Raw genomic sequence first — 12,143 nt, forward strand, 5'->3', positions numbered from 1 at the left:
ACATAGCTAGCTACGCATCCTACTGCATATACGCACCCTAACCGTCGACTATGAGACTCAAGCTCAAATCGCGGTACCATAATTTATATATATAAATTCCCATCCAAACCAATGTAGTGCCGCTCAACTGATTCATTACCATGACACGACATAAAATTAGGATTTAAATGTTTTAATTAAATCCCTACTCCAATTATATATATAAGTTCCTTCCAAATACAATGTTGTGCCGGTCAATAGTTCATTGGTCAAGACACAACATATAATCAAGATTTAAACATTTTAGTTAAAACCCTATCCATCCTAACGCAGAAACATAAACAACCATCCAGTATTTTGTTCAACTGTTTTAGTTGACAGGACATGAAACCATGTAGGATTTAACTGTTTTAGTTAATCCATTCCGTATATATGAATGGGTAGGAATTAGCATTGTGACCTAATCCATCCCTCCGTATGCCACCGTCCCATACCGGTGCATATATGCAAATGATCCGTAAATGATGCAACATTATAAGCAGTACATCAAATAAAGTCCACATTATCCATATAGTTGACAAACACAGAATTTAAACAAGTCATCAACTAAATATCCAGAATCCATCCATGTAATTAAACGAGACAAAGTTTACTAATTCGTCATGTTATAATCCAGCATTCATCCAGGTAATTGACAGAAAATATATTTAATTCTTCAATTAATTCCAAGCCAGTATCCAATTGAAGTCCAAACTCTAATCCAAATAATTGCAATGTAATGCTTAAAATTACCGCAACTAAAGTTCCAAGCTTAAATCCATGCATTGCATAAAAGTATTTAGTATTTCAACAATTAACATCCAGGAAATGCATAGATCACACTTGTTAATTAAATGATCCTAGCATGCCACCAGAATAAGATTTTTAAATATAAATATACTCCGTTAAATTACTGAAATTAAACTAGGCAATTAAATTCGTTCCTTCCATTAACAGCCTGCACCGCTGCACTTTCCCTCTTACTGTTAAATCCAATAGTACTAAGACAATAATTTATTATGTGAGGCTCTAATATAACATGGTAATATTGTTTGGAATCCATGTTCCAACCCTTTTTAATTCCTAGACATAGTTTGCATAATTAAATCCTCCCGGTCCGTTAAGTCCTTAAACAGCCTGCGACTTACTTTAGATTTTCCTACTGTTTAAAACATTAGCATAAAAACAAATTAATGCATCTTAGGGCTTTAATACTCCATGAATTAGTGTTTAAAAATCATCACAGTAGCCCAGACATTGTTCAAAAACCCACAGTTGGACCAAACAAGGCACAACTGCTTCAGTGTACGCACAAAAAGAAAGAGCCTGCTCCCAAAATAAGTGGAGCAGGCTCCACTTTGCCTAGAGCCGGCTCTCCCACAAGGGGGAGCCGGCTCTCCTTGCCTAGAGCCGGCTCTCTCCCCTTTGAGAGCCCCAGTTTGTTCCTTCGCCGTCTCCGACGATCTGCTCCATCTCTGACCCTTTCCTACCCCTCTGTTGCTTCTTAAATCTGGTCTTAAGAGTCCTAGAAACATCCAACAACAACCCTATGCCTTGTTCACAATAGTTCAATTCAAATACAGTATTTAAAACCTTAACCGATTAAACATGCTTCCACTCCAAACTAGAAACCAGAGGTACAAGAACTAAAACAGATTATTTCCACATATACAGACATCTGATTTAGCATATAACGAGCATGTATAAATTAACTAATGATCAATTAAAACCCTAGAGACAGTCTAAGGATGCACAGAACACAGGCAACGGGAGAGAGAAAGGAAAGAACTTGCCTTGACCGTCTCTGAATTTTTCGATGAAATCTCCGACGACCGTTCCACCTTTGTTGCTCTTGGTTTTACCAACAAGCTAACCTCTGCTCCTCCTCCTCCTTGGTTCAGCCCTAGCCTAAGGCAAAAAACCCTAGACTTTCTCCCTTTATCTCTCTCTGTAATTCCCTCTGTAACTCTCTCCGTTTTACCACCATTATGCTTACGTCTCTAAAACCCTAAACCACTGTAAAGCTTATATTTATAAGCTTATTACCATAACCCTAGTCCATATCCAATTAAAGACTAAGCCCTAATTCCAACCCCAGTCGGCCCATAGAAACAAAACCACAGTTGTCATCTACGACACCTACATACGTGACTTCCAAAAGACTGTAAATAAATAACGAAATAAAAACACTTATTTAACTTAATTACCCAATCATATAAAAATAATAATAATAAAGAAAAATTATAAAAACACTTAAGGACACACCTTCACACAAGTTAAATCCACTAATGTAATAAATGCAACTAATTCAAATAATACCAATTAAATCCTTAAACACTAAGTCCATAAACACAAATTAAAATTCCAAGCTTATCCTTTTGAAAACTAGGGTTATTACATTCTTCCCCCCTAACAAAAGGAATTCCGTCCTCGGAATTCACGAAACCCTGAATTATTCCTTTTAAAATTCATTTCCGTTCTCGTGTAGACTCCGCTCTATCAGTACGAATAGATTGAGTCAACTTGGCAACTAACCCATGCCTCCCTAAGTATAATTATTTATACTTTGGCAAATAAACCATGCCCCCTTTTTCGTATATTGTGTTAAACCGTTGCAAATCAACCATGCCGATAATTCAACCATGTTTGTGGCAAATCACCCATGCCGCCTTAAGTATAGTTATTATACTTGACAAATCAACCATGTCGACAATTCAACCATGCCTTTGGCAAATAAACCATGCCACCTGAAGTCTATTTAGTTAAACCTTAGCAAATCAACCATGCCTTAATTTAATCATATACCAATTTGAAACTGAACAAAGAACTAAATTACCCATAGTCCGAGCCTACATATCAAACGTATAACATTAATCTAAAACCAACCCATCCAGATAGACAAATTTTTATATATCCAACATTATCCGGTTCACTTGACCAGACATTTGATATCCTGATGTACCTTATAATCATCCGAGTGCAGGGAAAAGAAGTGCCGATTTTAAATCGCAACCCATTTTGACAACACTAATAGAAACCATTAAATCTCCGTCAGTACCTTAAGCTCTAGTTAAGTAAAGTAACACCTCCACAAAGATCAACCTTAATATTTACAGTTGTCTTCCTTAATTTCCGTGATAATAGCCTGTGTCATTATTATACAGGCGAAACTACAACTACGAACTCAACAATGAGTCGCAAGATATGAATATAAGATCGGTTGTTGAGAGCGTCCACCTCCCTATTCCTTTCCCCCCGAAGAGAACTTAATGCAAAGTGTGAATCACCAACTTGATGCATCGTCGTCTTGTATTCCCCTCTATTCAGATGAACTGATGACCCACTAGTTCGCAATAAACCAGAATTTAGCTGACTTAATAAAGAAACAAACCAACATCCTAACCAAATCCGAATCCAAATCCATGAAAAGGGTCTATCAATTGAACATAGAAAATGTCTACAAGGGTTTAGGAATCTCGAATGGTCCATCTCGATCATATTAGAAATGATGTCAAAATCACTATATCCCTCTGCTTGCCAATTCCCCAAACCTTGGCTTCACACCGTGAAACGTTTTGTTTTCACCAGGATAAATAAAGAACTAAGAGGTGTGAACCTCAGTCCTTACATCCTTCCTTCCCGTTTGTCTACAGAAAGTACCAACTGGTCTGGTACAACCAGTTTCTGTCTGCACCCATTGCTTACCTCGAAGCATCATCAAAAGTTAACCCTGCAACTATATTGTTGCATCACCAGTAAGTGATAAATTCACCGATAATAAAAATGAACCGGTACTTCCAGTCAGCGTAGGTTAACTCCTTGTCTCATTTCAATTGAATATGAAACCTTTGCCATCTTCCATATAGTCATCAGTATCGGAGCAACAGCTAATTATTGTAAAAGATAACCCTGAAAAAAAAAAATTTCCATTTTTTTATACAGTGTAGAAACTTTGGTTCCTCCTCCAAGTGTAACACCAGCAACTCCTCCAAATGACACCCTCATAAAATAATGTCTTGATTACGAATAGACTGCTAAAGATTTTATCAGCCGACTATCCTTTCTCAGCGTCATTCTAATAAGTACCTACCAGTACAAAATCCTCCGTCTGAACCATAGTGGAATTACAGTGATCTTTACCTACCACAACCTCACGAATCCCCGAGACACTAACAACCACCATTATTATAGCGGTGTAAAAACGAATCCCCACCTAGCATTGAGCATATCAAACTAATCCTTTTTTATTATTTGACTCATTTTGATAGTTTAACTATCCCATCCTAACTAGTACACCATATTGATGCATATCCAGATCCATTAGATTGGCTAGAAGTTTGTATTTCTACCCAATCCTATGACCATACTGTCACAAATCCTAGCGTACATAGCGCTATTATCCATGTTATCAACATAATAGTTGGTTGATCACGTACTTGTGTCCCCAACCACTCCATACTCCCAATCCGGATAAATTAACAAAAATGAAACACGTAACAACAGAACGAAACACATAATATCAAAATGCAACACATAGATACACACAATGCAACAAAACAACCAAAATATAATTCCCAATTTAAAACATCCTCCATTCCAGAGAAGAAAACCTCCTTTGAACTCAAGTTCTCAAAAGTTTATACCATAGTTTCGTTGGTAATTATCCAACCTCGAAACGTCTCCATTAACCGTAGTTTAACTGCACAATCGTTTGCTTAAACAAATATCCAAAAGCTTAACCCTCATCCTCCTAATATGCGGAATGTAAACCGTCTATCGTGGTTTTACAAACCAACTTAGAATGTCACAACCTAATCCCCATACTCTCCGGAATGTGATATAAAATCACGTCTTTGTTCTGGTAAGAACTCCATCCGATTCCTAAACTCCTAAAGGGTACTTTTCAATTGACTCTCTGAGAGACGACATGAAAATTCATCCATATATAGATTGGTTCACACCAACTCTACTAGTATCATGCATTGTATTGCTGGTGAACGAGAGCACCCTTGTGCGATCCTTCATCTTCAAGCTTCAATATCCCCTTTCTTGGAGACGCTGATATCTCTTCCCTTAGGATCCTTTTCAGAATCCTACTCTTCATTTGTCTCTTTTTTGAGATCATCCGAAGTTATGTTGGCCCCGACATGCGGTGACCTAACACCTACACTCTGATCCGTTCATGGCGTATACTTTCTAATTAATGCCAACCTTGGAACTAAACTTTCGATCCTAAGGTCTGCTTCTGGCAAAGAACTCGACAATCTACTCATTTACTCCTTTGGGTCTATATCGCTTTCGCCTTGAACCCCATCCTCCTCCTAGTGTCAACCATTTATGGAATATAATTGACATCAACTTCTCCGAACGAACCGTAAAGAGAGTACAACGAATCCTATTATGGCTCTGAGTTTTAAGAGACGCAACGCGGAAGTCTTATAATGGAAACACTCCTAAGGACACTAGAACCTGGAGTGCTCTGATACCAACTGTGATATCCCCGGATTTCTGGATGCGGGTTGGCCAGGCCCACGCCCGACTACCCAAGGATATCAAACAAATTAGCAATAAACGAACACAGAATACAATTAAGGAAACAGGAATAAATAAAAATTTGCTGAAAAAAAACTAGAATGATAAACCAAATACTGAAACCTAAGAATAAAATTAAATTAATAAAGAATTATTCTGATACAACCAAATTCTCCATTTCTAATACAACTCGGGAATCCCTTTGGTGGACCCCTAATAAAAATCATCACTGAGAAATTAACCACCGAAAAAGAATCCAATGCTAAACCATACAGGAACCGCCTACGTCGTCGGAAGAATGAGAAGACGTCTTTGCTCAGCACGAACAAACTATAAGACCTGGAACTGTCCGTTACCTGAAAAATAATATTGGGTCAGGCCCACTAACAAGTTCTATCCTAATTACAATCCAAACAGAGACCCGATACGCAGATACATCCTAGACATCTCAATCATATCTATATAGTCCGTAATAGATAAATATATATCCACACTACAGGACTCTCACTAACTATGCTGAGGGTCTCAACCTGAATAGAAGGTAACATGCAATACGCACCTGAGTGGGCATGACTACCTAAGCCTAACAGGGTATACCTCAACCAACATAGCTAGTTACGTATCCTACTGCATATACGCACCCTAACCGTCGACTATGAGACTCAAGCTCAAATCACGGTACCATAATTTATATATATAAATTCCCATCCAAACCAATGTAGTGCCGCTCAACTGATTCATTACCATGACACGACATAAAATTAGGATTTAAATGTTTTAATTAAATCCCTACTCCAATTATATATATAAGTTCCTTCCAAATACAATGTTGTGCCGGTCAATAGTTCATTGGTCAAGACACAACATATAATCAGGATTTAAACGTTTTAGTTAAAACCCTATCCATCCTAACGCAGAAATATAAACAACCATCCAGTATGTCGTTCAACTGTTTTAGTTGACAGGACATGAAACCATGTAGGATTTAACTGTTTTAGTTAATCCATTCCGTATATATGAATGGGAAGGAATTAGCATTGTGACCTAATCCATCCCTCCGTATGCCACCATCCCATACCGGTGCATATATGCAAATGATCCGTAAATGATGCAACATTATAAGCAGTACATCAAATAAAGTCCACATCATCCATATAGTTGACAAACATAGAATTTAAACAAGTCATCAACTAAATATCCAGAATCCATCCATGTAATTAAACGAGACAAAGTTTACTAATTCGTCATGTTATAATCTAGCATCCATCCAGGTAATTGACAGAAAATATATTTAATTCTTCAATTAATTCCAAGCCAACGTCCAATTGAAGTCCAAACTCTAATCCAAATAATTGCAGTGTAATGCTTAAAATTACCGCAACTAAAGTTCCAAGCTTAAATCCATGCATTACATAAAAGTATTTAGTATTTCAACAATTAACATCTAGGATATGCATAGATCACACTTGCTAATTAAATGATCCTAGCATGCCACCAGAATAAGATTTTTAAATATAAATATACTCCGTTAAATTACTGAAATTAAACTAGGCAATTAAATTCGTTCCTTCCATTAACAGCCTGCACCGCTGCACTTTCCCTCTTACTGTTAAATCCAATAGTACTAAGACAATAATTTATTATGTGAGGCTCTAATATAACATGGTAATATTGTTTGGAATCCATGTTCCAACACTTTTTAATTCCTAGAAATAGTTTGCACAATTAAATCCTTCCGGTCCGTTAAGTCCTTAAACAACCTGCGACTTACTTTAGATTTTCCTACTGTTTAAAACATTAGCATAAAAACAAATTAATGCATCTTAGGGCTTTAATACTCCATGAATTAGTGTTTAAAAATCATCACAGTAGCCTAGACATTGTTCAAAAACCCACAGTTGGACCAAACAAGGCGCAACTGCTTCAGTGTACGCACAAAAAGAAAGAGCCTGCTCCCAAAATAAGTGGAGCAGGCTCCACTTTGCCTAGAGCGGCTCTCCCACAAGGGGGAGCAGGCTCTCCTTGCCTAGAGCCGGCTCTCTCCCCTTTGAGAGCCCCAGTTTGTTCATTCGCCGTCTCAGACGTTCTGCTCCATCTCTGACCCTTTCCTACCCCTCTGTTGCTTCTTAAATCTGGTCTTAAGAGTCCTAGAAACATCCAACAACAACCCTATGCCTTGTTCACAATAGTTTAATTCAAATACAGTATTTAAAACCTTAATCGATTAAACATGCTTTGTAATACCCCTCATTTAAAAAGGATAGGTTTGGAATTTATTTTATTGTTTAAATTTTATTTTTATTTATTTAATTATGAATTGGTTTGTTTTAATTGAAAATTTATTTAAATTTCATTATGAGTTTATTGGGTTTTATGTTTATACCTTATTTTAGTTTAATTGTTTTCATGGTTGTGTTTTGATTGCATTTAATTATTTTTTTTTTATTAGGATTAAATGCTTTACTTGATTTAATTTAACTGTTTAATTGATTTAATCTAATTTAATAAAATGGTTTGATTAATTTAATTTAAGTGGTAATTATTTTAATTTAATTGTATTTTTAAATAGGGTTTTGTTTTAAAAGTAAGTTGTTGTCGACGTAGGTTTTATTAGGTTTCTTTGGGTCGGTGAGGATTTTTAGGAGGGTTGGAATTAATCTAGGGTTTAGTAAAACCCTATAAATATATGTGAGATGTCTGTATAGGGTTTTAGAAAACAAACAAAACCCTATTCACGTCTCTAGAGATAGAGAAGCAACAGAGTAGTTTTGCAGTGGGAATCGTCGGAAAGCTTTAGAGACGGCGTAGAGATTTTGAACAAAGATCTCAAAGGCAAGTTCTATCTTAACTCTCTCCCTTAGGCTTCGTGTTCTTTGCATACTTAAATAGTTTCAGGATCAATTACATGTTTAAAAAAAAAAACATGGTCTGTTTTCATGTTTAAACCTGGTTCTTAAGAATATTTTGTGTACACTTGCTGAATTGTTTAAACATGAATGTTTCTTGCATAAATCTCTGTTTAAACTCATGTTAGTCATGTAACAAGACTCAAACAAAGGTTGGAACCTACTTGTATCAAGCTAGAAATTCTGGGAACCCAAATACTGAAGTGTAGAAAGCGTAGACGATGCCGGAAAGCGAGAACACAGAGCAAAGGAGGGAGAGAGTCGGCTCTCCCTTGGAGGGAACCGGCTCTCCTTGGATCGGAGGCGGCTCCAATGGTCTAGGAGCTGGCTCTAAGGCCATTGGAGGCGGCTCCAATATTCTGGAGCCGGCTCCAGGTTGTTTCCAACGTGGTTTTTTTTTGTTCTGTTGTTTGTTTTTTCACTTTTCAGTGATTAAGCTTCATAGTGATTGTTTTCCTATGTTTTAGTGGAGAATGAATACTGTAATGGATGGTTTAGGAGTGGTCCAGAGTAAACATAAATATTCAAAGATCAGATTAACATAGAATTGGACACAAAGCAATAATCATTAGGATTACATGGAGTTAATTACGAATGTCTGGTAGACTTGTGTGGATTTGGAGTTTCTAACTTCTAGATTATAATGGAAAATTTCCTGTGAGAGTTTGTGCACTGCTAATTGCAAATTCTTAGAATATACATACATACAAGAAATCTGTATTTTTGCTAAAGATTAATTGATGATTAAACTTAACATTTAACTCGTCAATTTTGTTGGATAGGAACTTAACAGTATGATAAATTGTCTAGATTTATTATGCATGCCATGGAAATAAATATTATAACATTTGTTTAAGCTCTGTTAATTGTGGATACCGGGAATTAACTTATATTTACAGACATAATCCTGTGGGTGATCAGGTAATGGCTTATTGTTGGATTAATTAAGCATGTTTTTCTAGTATACTTTAATGTGCTTAGTTTGGAACTGTGGGTTTTGACACTGATACTGTTAGTATTTAATCAATGGTTGGATTTATTAAAGCATGATGGTTAATCTATTCTAACATGGTTAGGTTGGAATTATTGGTTTTGACATTTATAAATTTATTTAAATGTGTGGAATAGAGTAATTAATATTGATATTTATGTTTCCAATGTTAATCGATTTGTTGGGACTATTCAAGAATGGTTGTTAATACATTCTGATATGCTTGATATGGACTCGTTAATATTGTTATGTACTTGTATATGCTTTATCAACTGTTGGATGGATTGGATTGTATGTACCGGTATGGGATGGTGACATACTAGGTTTGGACAACACCAGTTGCTAAGTCCTACCTATTTGGAATGAGGGTACAGGTTATTAAATAAATCCTCCTTATATGTAAGTAAGTCGGTGCGGTTGACTACGCCGAACGACTTAATAGATTTCTTGTGGATGGATGGAATTGGAGTTTAAATACATTTTTATGGTACCGTGACATGAGCTTGAGTCTCAGAGTCAACGGTTAGGATGCATATATGTAGTTGGATGTGTAACTGACTGTGGGGATTGAGGTATACCCTGTTTAGGCTTAGGTACTCATACCCACTCAGGTGCGATTTGTGTGATGCCTTCTATTCAGGTTGAGACCTTCTTCCTAGTCTAGCGAGGGTCCAGTAGTGTGGATATATATTTATGTACGGACTATTAGCTATTGTTGAACTATTTAGTATGTACATGCGTATCGGGTCTCTGCTTGGACTGCAGTAAGATAGAACTTGTTCATGGGCCTGACCCACTCCTATTTTACAGGTGTACATCAATTCTAGGCTTGAGCTTGTTCGTGTGGAGCAGAGACGGTCACTCATTCTTCCGACGATGTAGGATCTCTTTCCAGATGTTCGACTTGGACTTTATCTTCAGTTTTACTTTGATTCAGTTTGGGATTTTTACATTAGGGGTCCACTAGAGATGGATTCCCGAGTTGTTAAAAGATTGGAGATTTTGGATTGTAGGATTTTAAGTTATTAATATTTTAAGGTTTTTTTTTATATTGAGGATTTCTTTTATAGTTTCTTTCCGCTTAATCTTTTATTTCTTAAATCATTTTTGAAATCTGTGTTCGTTTAAAATACTTTAATTGTTTGGTACTCCTTGGTTATGTGCTCGGACTTGATCTCCCGTTGCTCTAGAATCGAGGGGTATCACAGTTGGTATCAGAGCACTCCAGGTTCTAGTGTCCTTAGGAGTGTCTTTCGTTAGAAGTCTTCCGCGTTGCGTCTCTTAAAACTTAGAGCTATGTTAGGATTCGTTGTACTCTTTTACGGTTCGTCAGGAGGAGCAGCTGATGTCAATTATATTCTATAATTATAGAATGGTTGATACTAGAAGGAGGATGGGGTCCGCGGCAATAGCGATTCAGACCCAAAGGAGTAAAGGAGTATGTTATCAAGTTCTTTATTAGAAGTAGAATCCGGGATCAAAGGTTTAGTCCCGGTTGGCGATACTTTTAGAGGTAGAAGCCAAGTAAGAATTTAGGAGTGTGTTTGAGGTCACCGCATGAAGGGACCAACACGATTGCAGTTGTACTCATAAAGGAGACAAACGGGGAATAGGAGTCCCAAGAGGATTCTAGTGGAGGAAATGGCAGCATACCCCAGAAAGAGGGTATTGAATCTTGTTAATAAAGAATCGCACGAGGGTGATGTTGTTCGCTAATAAAATAGTGAACGATACTTATAGGGTTGGTGTGGATAGTTAACCTTTTGGTTTACCTTTAAAGGAGGTAGATAAAGGAACTCTTCAGGGGTTCAGGAATCAGATGGAGTTCTTCTCAGAACGAGGCAATGATTTTATATCATGTTCCGGGAAGTGTGGGAATTAGGTTGTAAGGGTCTAAGTTGTTTTCTTAAAGCTACATTAGTTGGTTTGCATTTCGTATATAAGGAGGATGAAGGTTAAGCCTTTGGAATTTGCTGAAGCAAATGGATATGTTATGAGCTATGATTTGAGCTTATGTGTCGAGGTTGGATGATTACCTCTGGAATTAAAAAGAGATTTTGAACAAATCAAGTAAAGTTAATGTCTAAAAGAGATTTCTTTGCTAGGAGGAACGGTGTTTTATGTAAGATTCTATTGCTTTTTATTGTGTTTTAGCGTGTGTGCTGTATGTGTTCCATTTTGGTTAATTTAGTCAGGATCGGGATTACGATTTAGTTGGGGATACAAGCATGTGACCAACCAACTACTGTTTTGGCGAAATAACGTTAATTATGCTAGGATTTTGGGTATGTGGTCGTAGGATTTGGTAAGTATACATAACTTTAACCAATCTAAGGAACCTAGACATGCGTGGTTATCTACGAAATGGTTGACTATTTGGGGAATGGGAAGATTCTATATAAACGGCTGTGCCACACGAAAACGGAAATGAATTTTGCAAAGTTATTAATTCAGAGTTTAGTGAATTCCGAGGACGGAATTCCTTTCGTTAGGGGGGAAGAATGTAATACCCCTAATTTAAAAAGGATAGGTTTGGAATTTATTTTATTGTTTAAATTATATTTTTATTTATTTAATTATGAATTGGTTTGTTTTAATTGAAAATTTATTTAAATTTCATTATGAGTTTATTGGGTTTTATGTTTATACCTTGTATTAGTTTAATTGTTTTCATGGTTGTGTTTTCATTACATTTA

This window comes from Cornus florida, unplaced genomic scaffold (genome assembly GCF_030987335.1).
Source record: "Cornus florida cultivar Cherokee Brave unplaced genomic scaffold, ASM3098733v1 CherokeeBrave_3.0.0_Hap2_Chr11, whole genome shotgun sequence".
In the NCBI taxonomy this organism is placed as follows: Eukaryota; Viridiplantae; Streptophyta; class Magnoliopsida; order Cornales; family Cornaceae; genus Cornus; species Cornus florida.